Raw genomic sequence first — 22,630 nt, forward strand, 5'->3', positions numbered from 1 at the left:
ATAAGGAAACATAGTGGCAATTTGGCCATACACATGTGATTGACCATGGCCGTGCACGTATTCAGCCATCAGATCCTGGTTGGAGAATGCAGTTTTTGCAATTTATTATTATTATTTGGGATTTTATATTCTAGATAGACTATATAAACTAATCGACAACTCTAACACAGTCTATTATAATAAAGTGCGTGATTTGGAAGAAAACCTGCAGATCTGACCTGACGCGGGGACATCGTGCAGCTCAGCAGTGGGAACGCGTCTTACACATATCACAAGTTACAACTGGAAACTTTTCCTGAATAAATAAAAATGTTGTCCTTCTTATATCGGTTTTCGGGCCTATTAATAGTGTTGGCACTTCATACCCTCGTCCATGTCAAGTCCAACAAATTACCGACCAGGTGGCCTCCTTATTTGGTATCCTGGCAAGAGGGCAGTTTGCCTTCCACCTTGGCCCACCAGATCTGTCCCCATATTAGGGAAGCTTGCTCGCAGAATTCCACGTTTCCTTATGTGACAAATCATAAATCTGAATTAATAGATCTCATGACGCTGCCTCGCCTTGTCCGGAATAAAACCAACCCCAAAATAACTCTAATAAATGTGCAAATAAGTTGGTTATATTTTATATTTATTTCATTTTTTTTAGTCCTACATAAAATAATACATAAATACATTATTCTTACAGACTGTCACAAATACATACACTGCCAATCATTTACAATTTCAAGTGCTAATTTAATAATATTTTAATTCTACTATTATTATTAATAATAATAATAATAATAATAATAAATAATAATTGCCAATTTCAAGTGCTATTTTAAGCTTTTTTTTTTTTTCATTTTATTTTTATTGTGTTTTTTTTCTTGTTCCAACATATGCACAGATTTAGAAACGATTAATTGGAAGCAGCATCATAATAAAAAAGTTTTACAGTGTATAGAATAGGCTCACTATCACTTCTATAACACTGAAAAAAGTAACTTTTCTTTATTCTCTATTTTGTGTGATTATTTATATTTTTACACTTCTTGCTGTAAACTTTATATATTTAAATATATTTGCATAATTATGCAATAATGAACATAATATCCCCCCCAAAAAATAATAATAATAATAATACAAAAGTAGTTTGTGTTTTCACTGCACGGAAATGTGACATACATTTAAGTAAAAACAATATGTGTAATTTGGCCATAATTATACATAGGAGCGCCGGTTTAATGAAGTCTGTGTTACACAATTTAATAGGCTATTGAAATTACATGAACTGGCATTGATTAACAATTACAGAAAAATCACTTGGAGGTAACATGCTTGTATTTAATTATGGGAAATTACCTGTGAAATGAACACCGTAAAACCAATGGCCGGTCCTTCAAATGATAAATAATCTAAACAAAGACCAATTTATGCAACAAAAAAAAACAACTAAATAAACAAATACATTTATTTATTTAAAAAAATATCAAACTCTTTAAATAAAAAAAGAGAAACTAACAAATATTGACCAGGAGTTTATTTAATAAAGGCATTTTATTTAGTGCCTGGTCTGTAAATCAGAAGTTTACGGTGGCATTATGAATCTCGGGGCTCACATTTCGGCTCCATTTGTATGTAGCCATAAGAAGTTTCCATAAAAGTATAAAAACCCATTACTACCTTCCGCATGTCTCCAATTTCACACAGAGGTATGGCGAATGTTTTTCTGTTGGGTTATGTATAATTCCCATAGAAAAACATCTTGCATGCTTAGTGATACACAGATGCATTGCTTCTACAGTAGCACCTCTCCAGAAATACAGATTTCTTCCATACCAAGGATTGCAGATAAAAATATATATATATATATATATATATATATATATATATATCAAATATGCAGATTCCTGAGAACGTGAAACTTTACCACAATGCTACAGTCATTAATCCTATGATTTATTACCAGGATTAATGACAAGTATACATTTTCCCCCCTTAAGTGTCAGATATTGAGAAAATACTGCAAAGTAAGAATGCTTTCAAAAATAGAAGTGATTATAGTTTATTTTTTATCAATTGAAAAAATGCAAAGGGAATGAAAAAGAGAAAACTAAATCCCATCAATATTTGATGACCGCCCATAGCCCTCATCACTTCTTCTCGGTACTTTGTACTTGCAGTTTTTAAAGGAACTCGGCAGGAGATTGTCCCAAACATCTTGGAGAACTGACCCCAGATCTTCAGTGTTTGAGGCTTGTGCGGGTCTCCTGTCTCTTCATGTAATCCCAGATAGACGGGATGATGTGAGATCAGGGCTCAATGGTGGTTGTATCGGAAATCTCTTTCTAATTCTTCCCGTGTTTGCTGCTTCACACCAGCAGGATCTGGCACTCCTCCAACTATGGAACTATGGTTCCAGGACACATATATTACATGCAGTGGTAAGCTCACTTTTACTCCTTTCCTCATAATGGAGTAGTATCTGCCTGGATTTCTCAGCATTGAGGACACCATTAATCCTGACCAAATCCCCAGCTCAGTTTGCTGTTGTTGATATACAGTCGCAAACTTCCGGGACCCTCCACTGTGTGTCACAGCTTCTGCAGACCCTCATTATTGGGTAGCTTTCAAGTGAACAAACTACCTAGTGTTACTGTCAAATATTTCACATTGTGACTCACCAGTCCAGAACACCTGCTGCCATTTTTTTTTTTTTTACATCCCAGTAAGTTGAGTCTCTTGGCCTTAGTTCCATCTACAAGTTATGGTTTTTGGCCACAATTCTTCCATGTAGACCATTTCTGGCCAAACGTCTGAACAGTAGAAGGTTTATCTGAGTCCCTTTGGCTTCTGCCAGTTCTGAGCTGCTGGACATCTTTTGAAAGAAAATAAGCATGATGTGTCTTTCATCTGCTGCACTAAGTTTCCTTGGCCAACCACTGCGTCAGCGGCCTCAACATTTCCATTTATTGGTGTCCTTCATACTGAAAAATACAGGCAGATACCGGTACTTATCCATCATGTAATACCATCAGGAGGCGTCTGATCAGCTCCAAATTTATTCTGCAGTCAGACAACGACTCTAAACATCCGGTCAATGTCATTAATAACTACTATATCTTCAGTGTAAAGAAGAACAACATGTTAGGCTATAGATGGACTTAACGTCTACCTTCAACTTTAAAATCTATGAAGCTATGAAACAAGGAGTCCTGGAGGTGATGATCCGGCCCCACAGAGCCCTGATCTCACATCATCCAGTCTGTCTGGGATCACATGAAGAGATAGAAGGATCCGCACAAGCCTCATACACAGAAGATCTGGGGTCAGTTCTACAAGACATTTGGAACAACTTCTTGTTGAGTTCTTTCAAGCATTGTGTGCTAATACAAAAGTACGTAGAAAATCTAGGGTGGTCACCAAACACTGACTTGATTTAGATTTCTCTTTTGTTCATCCACTTCTCATTGCATTCATAAAAGTAAACTATGAAAACTTTTATTTTTTAAAGCTTTTCTCTTTGCAGCATTTTTTCCACACCTGCTCAAAACTTTTGCACAGCACTATATATGTGTATATAAACATATATATACCGTATACTGTTTATACAGTACTTATATGTATGCATGTAAATATATATCTTTTTTTTGTAGTCCACTTAGTAAGAATCTACCATGTAGTGCAGCCTATTTTCCTATTAATACAGAGGATTTGCCTTCATCTGGATAAATGATATCAAATTGCTGATTGAATTTAACCCCTTTCCTACATTAGACGTACTATTCCGTCCATGTGACCTGGACGGGGGGAGCGCCGCTGATCGCGGCTGGGTGTCAGCTGATTATCACAGCTGACACCCGGCACTATGTGCCAGGGGCGGTCACGGACCGACCCCGACATGCATAGGAGAGAAGCGCGCAGGGAGGGGGCTCCCTCCGTGCTTCCCTGACACCCCCGGAGCGACGCGATGTGCTGCGTTGCTCCGAGGGTCCTCCTCCCTGCAGACCCCCGGATCCAATATGGCCGCGGGGGCCTTTGGGGTCCTGCAGGGAGGCGTCTTTCTCAGTGCCTGCTGAGAGCAGGCTCTGAGAAAGCCTGTAGCAGCGCCTGTCAGATCAGTAATCTGTCACATGACAGTGATGTCCCCCCTGGGACAATGTAATAAAGTAATTAAAAAAAAAAAAGTGTAAAAATAATTTATAAAAAAATCGCTAAATAAAAAAAATATATTCCCCAATAAATTCATTTTTTGGAAAAAACAAAACAATAAAAGTACACATATTTAGTATCGCCGCATCCGTAACGACCCACCCTATAAAACTGTCCCCCCTGTAGTTAACCCCTTAAAAACTAAAAATATAAAATAAAGCAAAAAACAAATGCTTTATCATCATACCGCCGAGCAAAAAGTGCAATAACGCGCGGTTAAAAAGACGCATATAAATAACCATGGTACCGCTGAAAACATCATCTTGTCCCTCAAAAAAGGAGCCACCATACAGCGTCATCAGCGAAAAAATAAAAAAGTTATAGCTCGCAGAATAAAGTGATGCAAAAATAATTATTTTTTATATAAAATTGGTTTTATTGTATAAAAGCGCCAAAACATAAAAAAGACATAAATGAGGTATCGATGTAACCGTACTGACCCAAAGAATAAAACCGCCTTATCAATTTTACCGTACGCGGAACGGTGTAATCGCACCCCCCCATAGAAATTAATGAATTGCTGGTTTTTGTTCATTCTGCATCCCAAAAATCAGAATTAAAAGTGAATAAAAAATGTCACGTGCCCGAAAATGGTACCAATAAAAACGTCAACTCATCCCACAAAAAAATAAGACCTCACATGACTCAGTGGGTCAAAATATGGAAAAATTATAGCTCTCAAAATGTGGTGATGCAAAAACTATTTTTACAATAAAAAGCGTCTTTTAGCGTCCAACAGCTGCCAAACATAAAAACCGCCATAAATAGTAAATCAAACCCCCCGTTATCACCCCCTTACTTAGGGAAAAATAATAAAATTAAAAAAATGTATTTATTTCCATTTTCCCATTAGGGCAAGAGTTAGGGTTAGGGCTGAGATTAGGGTTAGGGGTGTGTTGGGGTTAGGGTTGGAGTTAGAATTGGGGGCTTCCACTGTTTGGGCACATCAGGTGCTCTCCAAACACAACATGGCGTCTGATCTCAATTCCAGCCAATTCTGCACTGAAAAAGTCAAACAGTGCTCCTTCCCTTCCAAGCTCTTCCATGCACCCAAACAGTGGTTTACTCCTACATATGGGGTACCAGTGTACTCAGGACAAATTGGACGACAACTTTTGGGGTCCAGTTTCTCCTGTTACCCTTGGGAAAATAAAATATTAGGGGCAAAAATATCATTTTTCTGGAAAAAAATATAATTTTTTTATTTGTATGGCTCTACGTTATAAAGTTCTGTGAAGCACTTGGGGGTTCAAAGTTCTCACAACACATCTAGATAAGTTCCTTGGGGGTCTAGTTTCCAAAATGGTTTCATTTGTGGGGGTTTTCCACTATTTAGGCACAAAAGAGGCTCTCCAAATGCAACATGGCATCCGATCTCAATTTCAGCAAAAAAAAGTCAAATGGCGCTGCTTCCATTCTGAGCTCTGCCATGCACCCAAATAGTGTTTTACCCCCACATCTGGGGTATCAGCATACTCAGGGCAAATTGCACAATAACTTTTGGTGTCCTGTTTCCCTTGGGAAAATAAAATTTGGGGGTGAAAAGGTCATTTTTTTGTCGGAAAAAATTATTCTTTAATTTTACGGCTGTACGTTATAAACTTATGTGAAGCCCATGGGGATTCAAAGTTCTCACCACACATCTAGATAAGTTCCTTGGGGGGTCTATTTTCCAAAATGGTGTCATTTGTGGGGGGTTTCCACTGCTTAGACACATCAGGGGCTCTCCAAATGCGACATGGTGTTCGATCTCAATTCCAGCCAAAAAAGGCTAATGGTGCTGCTTCCCTTCCGAGCTCTGCCATGCGCCCAAATAGTGGTTTACCCCCACATATGGGGTATCAGCGTACTCAGGGCAAATTGCACAATCACTTTTGGGTTCCTGATTCCCTTGGAAAATAAAAATTGTGGGTGAAAAGATCATTTTTGTGGAAAAAATATGATTTTTTAATTGTATGGCTGTACGTTATAAACTTCTGTGAAGCCCTTGGGGGTTCAAGGTTCTCACCACACATCTAGATAAGTTTCTTGGTTTCTTGGGGGTCTAGTTTCCAAAATGGGGTCACTTGTGGGGAGTTTCCACTGTTTAGGCACATCAGGGGCTCTCCAAATGTGACATGGCGCCCGATCTCAATTCCAGCCAATTTTGCATTGAAAAAGTCAAACGACGCTCGTTCCCTTCCGAGCTCTGCCATGCTCCGAAACAGTGGTTCCCCCCCACATATCAGGTATCAGCGTACTCAGGACAAATTGTGCAATAACTTTTGCAGTCCAATTTCTCCTGTTACCCTTGGTAAAATAAAAAAAATTGGACCTGAAGTAATTTTTTTTGTGAAAAAAAGTTAAATGTTCATTTTTTTAAACATTAAAAAAACTCCTGTGAAGCACCTGAAGGGTTAATAAACTTCCTGAATGTGGTTTTGAGCACCTTGAGGGGTGCAGTTATTAGAATGGTGTCACTTTTGGGTATTTTCTATCATATAGACCCCTCAAAGTGACTTCAAATGAGATGTGGTCCCTAAAAATAAAATGGTGTTGTAAAAATGAGAAATCGCTGGTCAACTTTTAACCCTTATAACTTCCTAACAAAAAAAATTTTGGTTCCAAAATTGTGCTGATGTAAAGTAAACATGTGGGAAATGTTATTTATTAAGTTTTTTGTGGGCGATATCTCTGTGATTTAAGAGCATAAAAATTCAAAGTTGGAAAATTGTGAAATTTTCAAAATTTTTCTGTTTTTCTTCACAAATAAACGCAAGTTATATGAATTAAATTTTACCACTATCATGAAGTACAATATGTCACGAGAAAACAATGTCAGAATCACTGTGATCAATGGAAGCGTTCCAGAGTTATTACCTCATAAAGAGACAGTGGTCAGAATTGTAAAAATTGGCCCGGTCATGAACGTGCAAACCACCCTTGGGGGTGAAGGGGTTAATGTTGGTTTATGTAGTCAATGAACCTTAGAAATAAGAATCTAAAAATTATTTAGAAAAAAATTTTGTATTGCCAAATGAGTGCATGTAAAATATGGGGGACAAATGGCTACGGAAAGCGCAATAATTTGCTGGGAATTTTTTTTTTTTTTAATCTAAATTTTGAAATGTAAAAAATTGTGTGTCCTTGATCACGTAATATTATCACATAATCTCTGGCTAATAATTGGCACAAGTTCATACGGCATCTTTCTGAAGTGCCATTCTGATTCTACCCAGGCGGTGTAATTCAGTAAGCTATTGCCTGTGCAACTTATCTCTAATACAGTGGTATGACATTTTAACAGAATTCACTCATGAATAAAGTATCACATGCCAAATATTACATCTTAATGTCAAACGGAGTTCAGGATGACATTAAGTCTCAATAAATACCAAGGCCGAGAAGCGTTTTACCGCAAGGGTCCGGAGCAGAACATAACAATTCCTTAATACATCGTGCTGGATCACTAGCTGTGACTACAAAAAGTAGCGATGAAATTGGTGTCAAAAAGTAAGAAAGTAATTTGCTTTTTAGTCAAGATCCTATATATTCCTTATAAAAAAAACCCTGAGAATTTAAATCCTGCAGAATCCCCCATTTGTTGGATATTACCAACACAATTATAAGGAAGCTTTGCTTTTAACTTTTTTTTTCTTTATTATTGTAAATTGTATTTATGGTTGTAATTTTTTGTCAATTTATAGAACACTTTATGCCATAAACTAATACCCAAATAGAGCAAAATGTTACAAAACGCCGCAAAATGAACAAAATGTGTAGATTGTACACCGTGCTCATCAAAAGTCTAGGAAGTGGGCAAGGTGTGAAGGGATGTGCCTAAAAACTTAGATTAATTAGACTCTGTGCTGGAATGTTTTGCAAATTTTGGCACAAATCTGCACCTGCTCATATAGGACATGTATATTTCTCTTTTTACCTTTAGTATAGTCTAAAAATGTAACAAATTCTTCAACTGGTGCAAACCTTAATAAATTTGGACCAGTGGTATTTTTTTTGTCTTTAGATGGCATATTAGGGTATGTTCACACGCTGCGGATTCTGCTGCGGATCCACGGCGGATTTGGCCGCTGCGGATCCGTTGCAGTTTTTGCTGTGGTGTACAGTACCATAATATCCTATGGATATTAAAAACCGCAGTGCAGACGGTGCAGATTTTTCCGCGCGGTTTCTAATCCGCAGAAAGAATTGACATGTCAATTCTTTCTGCGGATTCCGCTGCGGTTTGCCATCTCCTCCATTGTGGAGATGAAAAACCGCAGGGCAAAACCGCAGTCTAATCCGCAGGTAAAACCGCAGGTCTTTTGACCTGCAGATTTACTTGCGGATTTTACAAAATCCGCACCCCAATCCGCAGCGTGTGCACTAGGGTGACCGGATCTCATATGGGGGGGAAAAAATGTCAGAATCTTGTTCGTCTGGACCCCACAAAACGATTCCCCTTTCCAGATATTGAGAGAGCCAAAATTTGAGCTCGATCAAACGACGATAACCCGTGCCGCTTGTCGCTCAAAGTTTGAAAAAATCCAAATTGAGGTATTTTAAGATTTAGGTATTTTGCATAGTCTGTTAGACTATAAAGAATGTGACAACAACATTGCAGAAATAGCCCTGACCAAATTTTCGAACCATTTGTGGTATTTGAATGCAGAGTTGGTGGGATTATCGTTTTTTGATCCCACCATTACAGACAATGAAAAGTTGTTAATGGCTAATAAATTGCTCAGTAGCACAGATGAACCATCAGAGCACGCTAGGGTTGTAAATCCAAAAGTTAGGAAAGAAAAATTAAAAGAGGTAGGAAGTAACCGACTTTAACAACCTTCTGACAAAAGATGAAGAACAAAAGCAATATGTCCTGCAAGTTGTAAGCAAATGCCGAGCATTATATTCTGACGTTTCAAAAACTACTTTAACAAAAGCTCTAGAATAGATTAGATAACTATGTAAAATTATCAACTCATGTAGGTTAGCGTGCTCTGATGGTTCATCTGTGCTACTGAGCAATTTATTAGCCATTAACAACTTTTCATTGTCTGTAATGGTGGGATCAAAAAATGATAATCCCACCAACTCTGCATTCAAATACCACAAATGGTTCGAAAATTTGGTCAGGGCTATTTCTGCAATGTTGTTGTCACATTCTTTATAGTCTAACAGACTATGCAAAATACCTAAATCTTAAAATACCTCAATTTGGATTTTTTCAAACTTTGAGCGACAAGCGGCACGGATTAACGTCGTTTGATCGAGCTCAAATTTTGGCTATCTCAATATCTGGAAAGGGGAATCGTTTTGTGGGGTCCAGACGGACAAAATTCCGACATCGATTTTTTGCGGTCACCCTAGTGTGCACGTACCCTTAAAACAACAACTTTATTACATTTCTACCTTTGTAACTTATAAAAAAAAAATAAAGCTTAGGGTAAATGTCATATTCCTCATCCATTTCCATCCCACTGGATTTCTAGAATTGTTCAAAAATGTCATAAGTCTTAAAAAAAAATTAATCTAAAGTTATACAGTTACTAGAATACAAAGAAGAGGGGGAGGAGGGAGATGCTGCTTCAGTTCAGTTTCTCTATTTTTTTATCTGATACTGCATGCTTCAATTATTACTTTCCGTATATTATGTATCATAAACACTAATTAATGTATATATTCTTGTGTTCATGCATCATATGTGCCAGGGTCAGTATAATATGCTTTGCCTCATATTATTTATTTATTTACAGTCATATATTAAAGTTTGGGCACCCCTATTAATGTTAACCTTTCTTCTTTATAACAATTTTGGTTTTTGCAACAGTTATTTCAGTTTCATATATCTAATAACTGATGGACTCAGTTATATTTCTGGATTCAAATTAGGTTTATTGTACTAACAGAAAATGTGCAATCTGCATTTAAACAAAATTTGACCAGTGCAAAAGTATGGGCAACCTTATCATTTTCTTGATTTGAACACTCCTAACTACTTTTTACTGACTTCCTGAAGCACTAAATTGGTTTTGTAACCTCATTGAGCTTTGAACTTCATAGCCAGGTGTATCAAATCATGAGAAAAGGTATTTAAGGTGGCCACTTGCAAGTAGTGCTCCTATTTGATTCTCCTATGAAGAGTGGCATCATGGGCTCCTCAAAACAACTCTCAAATGATCTGAAAACCAAGATTATTCAACATAGCTTTTCAGGGGAAGGATACAAAAAGTTGTCTCAGAGATTTAACCTGTCAGTTTCCACTGTGAGGAACATAGTAAGGAAATGGAAGAACACAGGTACAGTTCTTGTTAAGCCCAGAAGTGGCAGGCCAAGAAAAATATCAGAAAGGCAGAGAAGAAGAATGGTGAGAACAGTCAAGGACAATCCACAGACCACCTCCAAAGACCTGCAGCATCATCTTGCTGCAGATGGTGTCACTGTGCATCGGTCAACAATACAGCGCACTTTGCACAAGGAGAAGCTGTATGGGAGAGTGATGCGAAAGAAGCCGTTTCTGCAAGCACGCCACAAACAGAGTCGCCTGAGGTCTGCAAAAGCACATTTGGACAAGCCAGTTACATTTTGGAAGAAGGTCCTGTGGACTGATGAAACAAAGATTGAGTTGTTTGGTCATACAAAAAGGCGTTATGCATGGAGGCTAAAAAGCACAGCATTCCAAGAAAAACACTTGCTACCCACAGTAAAATTTGGTGGAGGTTCCATTATGCTTTGGGGCTGTGTGGCCAATGCCGGCACCGGGAATCTTATTAAAGTTGAGGGTCGCATGGATTCAACTCAGTATCAGCAGATTCTTGACAATAATGTGCAAGAATCAGTGACGAAGTTGAAGTTACGCAGGGGATGGATATTTCAGCAAGACAATGATCCAAAACACCGCTCCAAATCTACTCAGGCATTCATGCAGAGGAACAATTACAATGCTCTGGAATGGCCATCCCAGTCCCCAGACCTGAATATCATTGAACATCTGTGGGATGATTTGAAGCGGGCTGTCCATGCTCGGCGACCATCAAACTTAACTGAACTGGAATTGTTTTGTAAACAGGAATGGTCACAAATACCTTCATCCAGGATCCAGGAACTCATTAATAGCTACAGGAAGCGACTAGAGGCTGCTATTTTTGCAAAAGGAGGATCTACGAAATATTAATGTCACTTTTATGTTGAGGTGCCCATACTTTTGCACCGGTCAAATTTTGTTTAAATGCAGATTGCACATTTTCTGTTAGTACAATAAACCTCATTTGAATCCAGAAATATAACTGAGTCCATCAGTTATTAGATATATGAAACTGAAATAGCTGTTGCAAAAACCAAAATTGTTATAAAGAAAAAAGGTTAACATTAATAGGGGTGCCCAAACTTTAACATATGACTGTATTTACAGATTATGCATTTTGGTATTTTTTTTTCTATTATTTTTATTTATTATTATTTTTACGTATTGCACCTATGGGATTTTTTTACATAATGGTTTTGCTATAGCCACAGAATTTGACCAATGTGTGTAAGAGGCCATATGGTGTGACTTGTGCATATATATACAGTGAGGGAAAAAAAGTATTTAGTCAGCCACCAATTGTGCAAGTTCTCCCACTTAAAAAGACGAGAGAGGCCTGTAATTGACATCATAGGTAGACCACAACTATGAGAGACAAAATGAGAAAACAAATCCAGAAAATCACCTTCTCTGATTTGGCAAGATTTATTTTGCAAATTATGGTGGAAAATAGGTATTTGGTCACCTAAAAACATGCAAGATTTCTGGCTCTCACAGACCTGTAACTTCTTCTTTAAGAGGCTCCTCTGTCCTCCTCTCATTACCTGTAGTAATGGCACGTGTTTGCACTTGTTATCAGTATAAAAGACACCTGTCCACAACCTCAAACAGTCACACTCCCAACTCCACTATCGTGAAGACCAAAGAGCTGTCGAAGGACATCAGAAACAAAATTGTAGCTCTGCACGAGGCTGGGAAGACTGAATCTGCAATATGCAAGCAGCTTGGTGTGAATAAATCAACTGTGGGAGCAATAATAAGAAAATGGAAGACATTCAAGACCACTGATAATCTCCCTCAATCTGGGGCTCCATGCAAGATCTTACCCCGTGGGGTCAAAGTGATCACAAGAACAATGAGCAAAAATCCCAGAACAACACTGGAGGACCTAGTGAATGACCTGCATAGAGCTGGGACCACCGTAACAAAGTCTACCATCAGTATCACACTATGCCGCCAGGGACTCAGTTCCTGCAGTGCCAGATGTGTCCCCATGCTTAAGCCAGTACATGTCCAGGCCCGTCTGAAGTTTGCTAGAGAGCATTTGGATTATCCAGAAGAGTATTGGGAGAATGTCATATAGTCTAATGAAACCAAAGTAGAACTGTTTGGTAGAAACAAAACTCGTCATGTTTGGAGGAGACAGTATGCTGAGTTGCATCCAAAGAACACCATACCTACTGTGAAGCATGGGGGTGGCAACATCATACTTTGGGGCTGTTTCTCTGCAAAAGGACCAGGACGACTGATCTGGGTTCATGAAAGAATGAATAGGGCCATGTGTCGTGAGATTTTGAGTGAAAACCTCCTTCCATCAGCAAGGGCATTGAAGATGAAACATAGATGGGTCTTTCATCATGATAATGATCCCAAGCACACTGCCAGGACAATGAAGGAGTAGCTTTGTAAGAAGCATATGAAGGTCCTGGAGTGGCCTAGCCAGTCTCCAGATCTCAGCCCCATAGAAAACCTTTGGAGGGATTTGAAAGTCTGTGTTGCCCAGCGACAGGTCCAAAACATCACTGCTCTAGAGGAGATCTGCATGGAGGAATGGGCCAACTTACCACCAACAGTGTGTGCCAACCTTGTGAAGACTTACAGAAAACGTTTGACCTCTGTCATTGCCAACAAAGGACATATAACAAAATATTGAGATGAACTTTTGTTAATTACCAAATACTTATTTTCCACCATAATTTGCAAAATAAATCTTGCCAAATCAGACAAAGTGATTTTCTGGATTTGTTTTCTCATTTTGACTCTCATAGTTGTGGTCTACCTATGATGTCAATTACAGGCCTCTCTCATCTTTTTAAGTGGGAGAACTTGCACAATTAGTGGCTGACTAAATACTCCCCCCCCCAAAAGTATAGACAGATAGATAGATAGATAGATAGATAGATACATATGACCAAAATTGAACTTTTTGGCCACAACCATAAACATTACATTTGGAGAGATGTCAACAAGGCCTATGATGAAAGGAACACCATTCCTACAGTAAAGCACGGAGGTGGATCGCTAATGTTTTGAGGATGTGTTAGCTACAAATTCACAGGAAACTTGGGCAAAGTTGAAGGAAAGATTAATGCAGCACATTATCAGCAAATACTGAAGGCAAATTTGCAATCATCAGCCCGGTAGCTGCGCATGGGATGTACTTCGACGTTCCAACATGACAAAGATCCAAAACACAAGGCCAAGTCGACCTGTCATTGGCTACAGCAGAACAAAGTGAAGGTTCTGGAGTGTCCATCTCAGTCTCCTGACATCAATATAATTGAGCCACTCTGGGGAGATCTCAAGAGCGCAGTTCATGCTAGACAGCCCACGAATTTTCAGGAACTGAAGGCTTTTTGCCAAGAAGAGTGGGCAGCTTTAACAACTGAGAAAATAAAGAATCTCATCCACAACTACCACAAAAGATTTCAAGCTGTCATTGACATTAGAGGGGGCAATACACGGTATTAAGAAATGGGGTTTGTGAACTTTTGATCAGGGTCATTTGACTTTCTTCTGGCAACTCGACCATGCAGCCCATTTTTCTTCAAGTGCCTCCTTAGGCTATGTGCACACGTATGCAGAAAATTCCTGACTGAAAACCGGACTCCTTCCCAGAAAACGAGCGTCTTTCATGCGTTTTTTTCCGGAGCATCCCCAGTCTCATAGAAAATAGCTAGAAATGCGGAATTTTCTGCAAAATTAATAAGCATGCTGCGTTTTTTACCGCGATGTGTTTTTCTCGCGGAAAAAAATTGCATCAATATGCACAAAAAGTGCGGAATTCATTAAAATGAATGGGATGCTTCTTGTAAGCGTTTTTAAGTGTTTTATTTCGTAAAAACACAAAAAAAATACTTACGTGTGCAGATACCCTCATTGTGCATCTTGAAAGAGCCACACCACTAGTTTTCAGCTGATGTTATTTGTGGGTTTTTCTTTGCACCCCAAACAATTTTCCTGGCATTTGTCACAGGTCACAGGTGAGGATGTTACCTTTAGTAGCCATTCAAACCCATTTGTGTCAACTTCTGTGCATGTTATCAGGCCAAAATCACCAGAGTATGTGAACTTTTCATCAGGGTAATTTGGATGTTTTGAGTCGCCTTTATAATTTAAAGGGAATCTGTCATCACTTTTTTGGGCTATCAGGTAAAAATATCATTCAATTTACTGTCCCCTATGTATTACACAAGTGCTTTTGATACCCCTAGACTCATCATGTATGATCCATAAATGCCGTTTTCATTCCTCCCGCGCTGTATGTAAATATGTTCGGTCCGGTCTGATGGGCGTGGCTTATTGTCCGTCTCCCCCCCCCCTCGCTTGCTCTACGCATTTCTTTCAGGGACTATCTGCTTTTGCGTAGAGTTGTGATGCGTGCGCATTCAAATGGCCTCTTGCGCGTGCGCAGTATGCTTTGCCCAACTGTGGGCAAAGCATAAAATCAGTATTGCGCATGCGCCAGCATACGCGATTGTTCTCTTTTTCTTAGCCCCTCTCATTATTTCACAGTGCAGGGTGCTGGAGCAAAAGTTAAAAAAGTATAACATTTTTGGGCAATTCTGTGTCAATTTTAGCACATTTTGTTACTAGAACACTCTTCAAGGTTTCACTCACACATCAGTGAAAAAACGGTACTGGTGTCATCAGTATTTTTCATGGATGCATAAATAAATTACAAACCTTTTCTTATCGTTTGCAATGTTAATATGGACAGCACATGGATGTTGTACGAATTTTTCACGGACCAATAGACTTACAGTGGGTAGGGAAAGTATTCAGACCCCTTTTCACTCTTTGTTTCATTGCAGCCATTTGGTAAATTAAAAAAACTTCATTTGTTTACTCATTAATGTACACTCTGCACCCCATCTTGACTGAAAAAAAAACAGAAGTGTAGAAATTTTTGCAACTTTATTAAAAAAGAAAAACTGAAATATCACATGGTCATAAGTATTCAGACCATTTGCTCATATTTAAGTCACATGCTGTCCATTTCCTTGTGATCCTCCTTGAGATGGTTGTACTCCTTCATTGGAGTACAGCTGTGTTTAATTAAACTGATAGGACTTGATTTGTAAAGGCGCACACCTGTCTATATAAGACCCCACAGCTCACAGTGCATGTCAGACCAAATGAGAATCATGAGGTCAAAGGAACTGGCCAAGGAGCTCAGAGACAGAATTGTGGCAAGGCACAGATATGGTCAAGGTTACAAAAGAATTTCAGCAGAACTCAAGGTTCCCTAGAACACAGTGGATTCCATAATCCTTAAATGGAAGACGTTTGGGACCACCAAAAGTCTTCCTAGACATGGCCATCCAGCCAAACTGAGCAATCATGGGAGAAGAACCTTGGTGAGAGAGGTAAAGAAAAACCCCAAGATCACTGTGGCTGAGCTCCACAGATGCAGTAGGGAGATGGGAGAAAGTTCCACAAAGTCAACTATCACTGCAGCCCAGTCTGGCCTTTATGGCAGAGTGACCCGACGGAAGACTATCCTCAGTGCCAGACATATGAAAGCCTGCACAGAGTTTGCAAAAAAATACATGAAGGACTCCCAGGCTATGAGAAATATTCTCTGGTCTGACCACCTTTTTGGTGATAATTCTAAGTAGTATGTGTGGAGAAAACCAGGCACTGCTCATCACCTGCCCAATACAATCCCCACAGTGAAACATGGTGGTGGCAACATCATGCTATGAGGGTGTTTTTCATCTGCATGGACAGGACGACTGGTTGCAATTGAAGGAAACATGAATGCAGCCAAGTACAGAGATATCCTGGATGAAAACCTCTTCCAGAGTGCACTGGACCTCAGGTCAAAACAATGACCCTAAGCACACAGCTAAAATAACAAAGGAGTGGCTTCAGAACAACTAAGTGACCATTCTCGACTGGCCCAGCCAGAGCCCTGACCTAAACCCAATTGAGCTTCTCTGGAGAGGCCTGAAAATGGCTGTCCACCGACGTTCACCATCCAACTTGACAGAACTGGAGAGGATCTGCAAGGAAGAATGGCAGAGGATCCCCAAATCCAGGGGTGAAAAACTTGTTGCCTCATTCCCAAGAAGACTCATGGCTGTACTAGGTCAGAAGGTGCGTCTACTCAATACTGAGCAAAGGGTCTGAACACTTATGACCATGTGATAGTTCAGTTTTTCTTTTTTAATAAATTTTCAAAAAGTTCTACATTTCTGTTTTGTTTTTCAGTCAAGATGGGGTGCAGACTGTACATTAATGAGAAAAAAAATTATCTTTTTTGAATTTACCAAATGGCTGCAATGAAACAAAGAGTAATGTGTGTGTGTGTGTGTGTGTGTACTGAAATAAAGCTTTTGAGTTATATCATGAAAGTTCTGCAACTTTAGACTTTGTGATTCAACTTACCACCATTTTTAGGATATTTGCAAATAATCAGGGATATCGTTTACGTACAGAATATGCTCTGACATAAGGTAGATTCAAGACTTGTTACAAGACACCTCTCTGATACATTGTATCCAGCCCTGCACTTAAACACAATAATGATGGAAGTAAACAAACTTTCTTTTCTCTATCAGAAAACAGAGATTGTAAAACCTACAGAATTAACCCCTTCCTGACATCCGACGTACTATCCCGTCCATGGGACCCGGACCCCTATGCCCATGGACGGGATAGTACGTCTACCGCGATCAGCGGCGCCCACGAGGTGAGCGCCGCTGATCGCGGACGGGTGTCAGCTGATTATCACAGCTGACACCCGGCACTATGTGTCCCCGACACGTTAACCCCTTGCACACCGCGATCAAACACGATCGCGGTGTACCGGGAGTTAAAGGGAAGCATCGGCAGGGAGGGGGCTCCCTCCGTGCTTCCCTGAGCCCCCCACGGCAGCGCAATGTGCAGTGCTGCTGCGGGGGGCTCCTTTCCTCCAGGCCCCCGAATCCAAGATGGCGACGGGGGCCTTCGGGGGCCTGGAGGAAGCTGGCTTCCTCAGTGCCTGCAAAGTGCAGGCAAGAGGAAGTCTTCTTCAATGCCTGTGACAGATTGCTGATCTGTCACAGTGATCTGTGATGTGACAGCTCAGCGATCTGTCACAGGACAGTGATGTCCCACCTGGGACTATGTAATAAAGTAAAAAAAAATAAAAAAAAAGTGTAAAAATAATTTTAAAAAAATCGCCAAATAAATTAGTAAAAAAAAAAAAAATATTCCCCAATAAATTCATTTTTTGAAAATAAAAAAAAACCAAAACAATAAAAGTACACATAATAGGTATCGCCGCGTCCGTAATGACCCGCCCTATAAAACTGTCCCATTAGTTAACCCCTTTAGCGAACCCCTTAAAAAATAAAAATAAAAAACGAAGCAAAAAATAATGATTTATTATCATACCGCCAAACAAAAAGTGTAATAACGCACGATCAAAAAGATGTATATAAATATCCAGGGTACTGCTGAAAACGTCATCTTGTCCCGCAAAAAACGAGCCACCACACAGCATCATCAGCGAAAAAGTAAAAAAGTTATAGCTCGCAGAATAAAGCGATGCAAAAATAATTATTTTTTATATAAAATAGTTTTCATTGCATAAAACCGACAAAACATAAAAAAACGACCTAAATGAGGTATCGCTGTAACCGTACTGACCCGAAGAATAAAACCGCTTTATCAATTTTACCGCACGCGGATCAGTGTAAACGCACTCCCCCAAAAGAAATTCATGAAACGCTGGTTTTTGTTCATTCTGTGTCCCAAAAATCGGAATAAAAAGCGATAAAAAAAGTCACGTGCCCGTAAATGGTACCAATAAAAACGTCAACTTGTCCCGCAAAAAATAAGACCTCACATGACTCAGTGGGTCAAAGGTCAAAATACGGAAAAATTATAGCTCTCAATATGTGGTGATGCAAAAACTATTTTTACAATAAAAAGCGTCTTTTAGCGTGCGACAGCTGCCAAAAATAAAAACCGCCATAAATAGTAAATCAAACCCCCCGTTATCACCCCCTTAGTTAGGGAAAAATAATAAAATTAAAAAAATGTATTTATTTCCATTTTTCCATTAGGGTTAGGGCTAGGGTTAGGGTTAGGGTTAGGGCTAGGGTTAGGGCTTGGGTTAGGGCTAGGGTTAGGGCTGAGATTAGGGTTAGGGGTGTGTTGGGGTTCGGGTTGGAGTTAGAATTGGGGGTTTCCACTGTTTGGGCACATCAGGGGCTCTCCAAATGCAACATTGCGTCTGATCTCAATTCCAGCCAATTCTGAGTTGAAAAAGTCATATGGTGCTCCTTCCCTTCCAAGCTCTGCCATGCGCCCAAACAGTGTTTTACCCCCACATGTAGGGTATCAGCCTACTCAGGACAAATTGCAAAACAATTTTTGGGGTCCAATTTCTCCTGTTACCCTTAGGAAAATAAAAAATTGGGGGCAAAAATATCATTTTTGTGGAAAAAAAATGATTTTTTTATTTTCACGTCCGAGCGTTATAAACTTCTGTGAAGCACTTGGGGGTTCAAAGTGCTCACCACCCATCTAGATAAGTTCCGTAGGGGGTCTAGTGTCCAAAATGGGGTCACTTTTTGGGAGTTTCAATAGTTTAGGTACATCAGGGGCTCTCCAAACGCACATGACACCCGCAGACCATTCCATCAAAGTCTGCATTCCAAAATGGCATTGCTTCCCTTCCGAGCCCCGACGTGTGTCCATACAGTAGTTTTCTCCCACATATGGGGTGTCAGCGTACTTATGACAAATTGGACAACAACTTTTGCGGTCCAATTTCTCCTGTTACCCTTGGGAAAATGAAAAAATTGGGGGCTAATTGATCATGTTTGTGGAAAAAATACGATTTTTTTATTTTCATGCCCGGGCATTATAAACTTCTGTGAAGCCCTTGGGGGTTCAAAGTGCTCACCACACATCTAGATAAGTTCCTTAGGGGTTATCGTTTCCAAAATGGGGTAATTTGTGGGTGTTTCCACTGTTTAGGTACATTAGGGGCTCTCCAAAGGCAACATGACACCCGCAGACCATTCCATCAAAGTCTGCATTCCAAAACGTCACTACTTCCCTTCCGAGCCCTGACGTGTGTCCATACAGTAGTTTTCTCCCACATATGGGGTGTCAACGTACTCAGGACAAATTGGACAACAACTTTTGGGGTTCAATTTCTCCTGTTACCCTTGGGAAAATAAAAAAATTGGGGACTAATTGATCATGTTTGTGGAAAAAATACGATTTTTTAATTTTCATGCCCTGGCATTATAAACTTCTGTGAAGCCCTTGGGGGTTCAAAGTGCTCACCTCACATCTAGATAAGTTCCTTAGGGGGTCTAGTTTTCAAAATGGGGTCATTTGTGGGGGGTTTCCACTGTTTAGGTACATTAGGGGCTCTCCAAAGGCAACATGACACCCGCAGACCATTCCATCAATGTCTGCATTCCAAAACGTCACTACTTCCCTTCCGAGCCCTGATGTTTGTCCATACAGTAGTTTTCTCCCACATATGGGGTATCAGCATACTCAGGACAAATTGGACAACAACTTTTGGGGTCCAATTTCTCCTGTTACCCTTGGGAAAATAAAAAAAATGGTGACTAAAAGATCATGTTTGTGGAAAAAATACGAATTTTTTATTTTCACGCCCGGGCGTTATAAACTTCTGTGAAGCACTGGGGGGTTCAAAGTGCTCACCACACATCTAGATAAGTTCCTTAGAGGGTCTAGTTTCCAAAATGGTGTCAGTTGTGGGGGGTTTCCACTGTTTAGGTACATCAGGGGTTTTCCAATCGCGACATGGTGTCCGATCTCAATTCCAGCCAAAAACGTCAAATGGCGCTGCTTCCCTTCCGAGCTCTGCCATGCGCCCAAATAGTGGTTTACCCCCACATGTGGGGTATCAGCGTACTCAGGACAAATTGCACAATAACTTTTAGGGTGCTGTTACCCTTGGAAAAATAAGAATTGAGGGTGAAAAGATCATTTTTGTGGAAAAAATATGATTTTTTAATTGTACGGCTTTATGTTATAAACTTCTGTGAAGCCCTTGGGGGTTCAAAGTTCTCACCACACATCTAGATAAGTTCCTTAGGGGGTCTAGTTTCCAAAATGGTGTCATTTGTGGGGGGTTTCCACTGTTTTGGTACATCAGGGGTTTTCCTATCGCGACATGATGTCCAATCTCAATTCCAGCCAAAAACGTCAAATGGTGCTGCTTCCCTTCCGAGCTCTGCCATGCGCCCAAATAGTGGTTTACCCCCACATGTGGGGTATCAGCATACTCAGGACAAATTGTACAATAACTTTTAGGGTCCTGTTACCCTTGGGAAAATAAAAATTGGGGTGAAAAGATCATTTTTGTGGAAAAAATATGATTTTTTAATTGTAACGCTGTACGTTATAAACTTCTGTAAAGCCCTTGTGGATTCAAAGTTCTCAACACATATCTAGATAAGTTCCTTGGGCGGTCTAGTTTCGAAAATGGGGTCACTTTTTGGGGGGTTTTCCACTGTTTAGGTACATCAGGGACTCTCCAAACGTGACATGGCGTCCGATCTGAATTCCAGCCAATTTTGCATTGAAAAAGTCAAACGGCGCTCCTTCCATTCTGAGCTCTGCCATGCGCCGAAACAGTCATTCCCCCCCAAATCAGGTATCAGTGTACTCAGGACAAATTGCACAATAACTTTTGCAGTCCAATTTCTCCTGTTACCCTTGGTAAAATAAAAAAAATTGAACCTGAAGTATTTTTTTTGTGAAAAAAAGTTAGATGTTCATTTTTTTTTAAATATTCAAAAAAATTCCTGTGACGGATCTAAAGGGTTAATAAACTTCTTGAATGTGGTTTTGAGCACCTTAAGGGGTGCAGTTTTTAGAATGATGGTGTCACTTTTGGGTATTTTCTATCATATAGACCCCTCAAAGTGGCTTCAAATGTGATGTGGTCCTAAAAATAAAATGGTGTTGTAAAAATGAGAAATCGCTGGTCGACTTTTAACCCTTATAACTTCCTAACAAAAAAAAAATTTTGGTTCCAAAATTGTGCTGATGTAAAGTAAACATGTGGGAAATGTTAGTTATCAAGTTTTTTGTGTGCCGTATCTCTGTGATTTAAGGGCATAAAAATTCAAAGTTGGAAACTTGAGAAATTTTCAAAATTTTTGCCAAATTTCCGTTTTTTTCACAAATAAACGCAAGTTATTTGAATGAAATTTTACCACTAACATGAAGTACAATATGTCACGAGAAAACAATGTCAGAATCACCGGGATTCATGGAAGCGTTCCAGAGTTATGACCTCATAAAGGTACAGTGGTCAGAATTGTAAAAATTGGCCCGGTCATGAACGTGCAAACCACCCTTGGGGGTGAAGGGGTTAAAAGTGGCAGAAGTTTCCATTATACAACTATCTATAAACCCCTTTTCCAGGCTTTCTGAGATAGTGATAACATATGAAGCTGCTTGGAACCATAAACAACAGGTAACACTAGTTATTGATAAGCAATTCAAATCTTGTCATCTGTACAGTTATTATCTTGCAAGCTTAAGGCTATGTGCACATGTTGTGTTATAGATGCGCTTTTTGATGCCCAGATTTGTCACAAAAAAGGGTTTCCTGATGCCAGCAATGTGAAGGAAGTCTCCTGCACACTTTGCTTTTTTGTGACTTGCAGATTTGGTGCAGATTTAAATCTGCGGAATGTCAATTCTTTCAGCGTTTTCACTCCAGATTTCACCCAGACTATTGAGTGGGAAAACAATTGCACCAAAAATGAGACAAAACTGTGTTTTTTTTGCCACTGCATTTTTTCTGCCAAGAGATGCAGAAATGTCTGTAGCAAAAACGTAATGTGTGCAACATACCCAATGACTTGCCATCAATAATCTTGGCCAGTAGCATAGTAAAAGGATAAAACACATGCTGGCAAATTTAAAAAAAAGTGCAAAACTTTTGTACAAGTTGCAGCGACATTATAGATGCAGCCCTGGGAAGCTGCAATGTTTGAATGTGATATGACCCCGCATCCCATACTATAACCCTACATTCCCTTCTATCCTAGGTGGCATCAGCCGTCTGCCCTGTTATGGGTTATTAGCTAGTAATGGCCCCTCATTAGTTAATGCAGTTAATGAATGCACATAGCCGCTCCTTACTGTGAAATAAGC

This window comes from Dendrobates tinctorius, unplaced genomic scaffold (assembly GCF_039654945.1).
Source record: "Dendrobates tinctorius isolate UK_male_01 unplaced genomic scaffold, ASM3965494v1 ptg000138l, whole genome shotgun sequence".
Taxonomy (NCBI): Eukaryota; Metazoa; Chordata; class Amphibia; order Anura; family Dendrobatidae; genus Dendrobates; species Dendrobates tinctorius.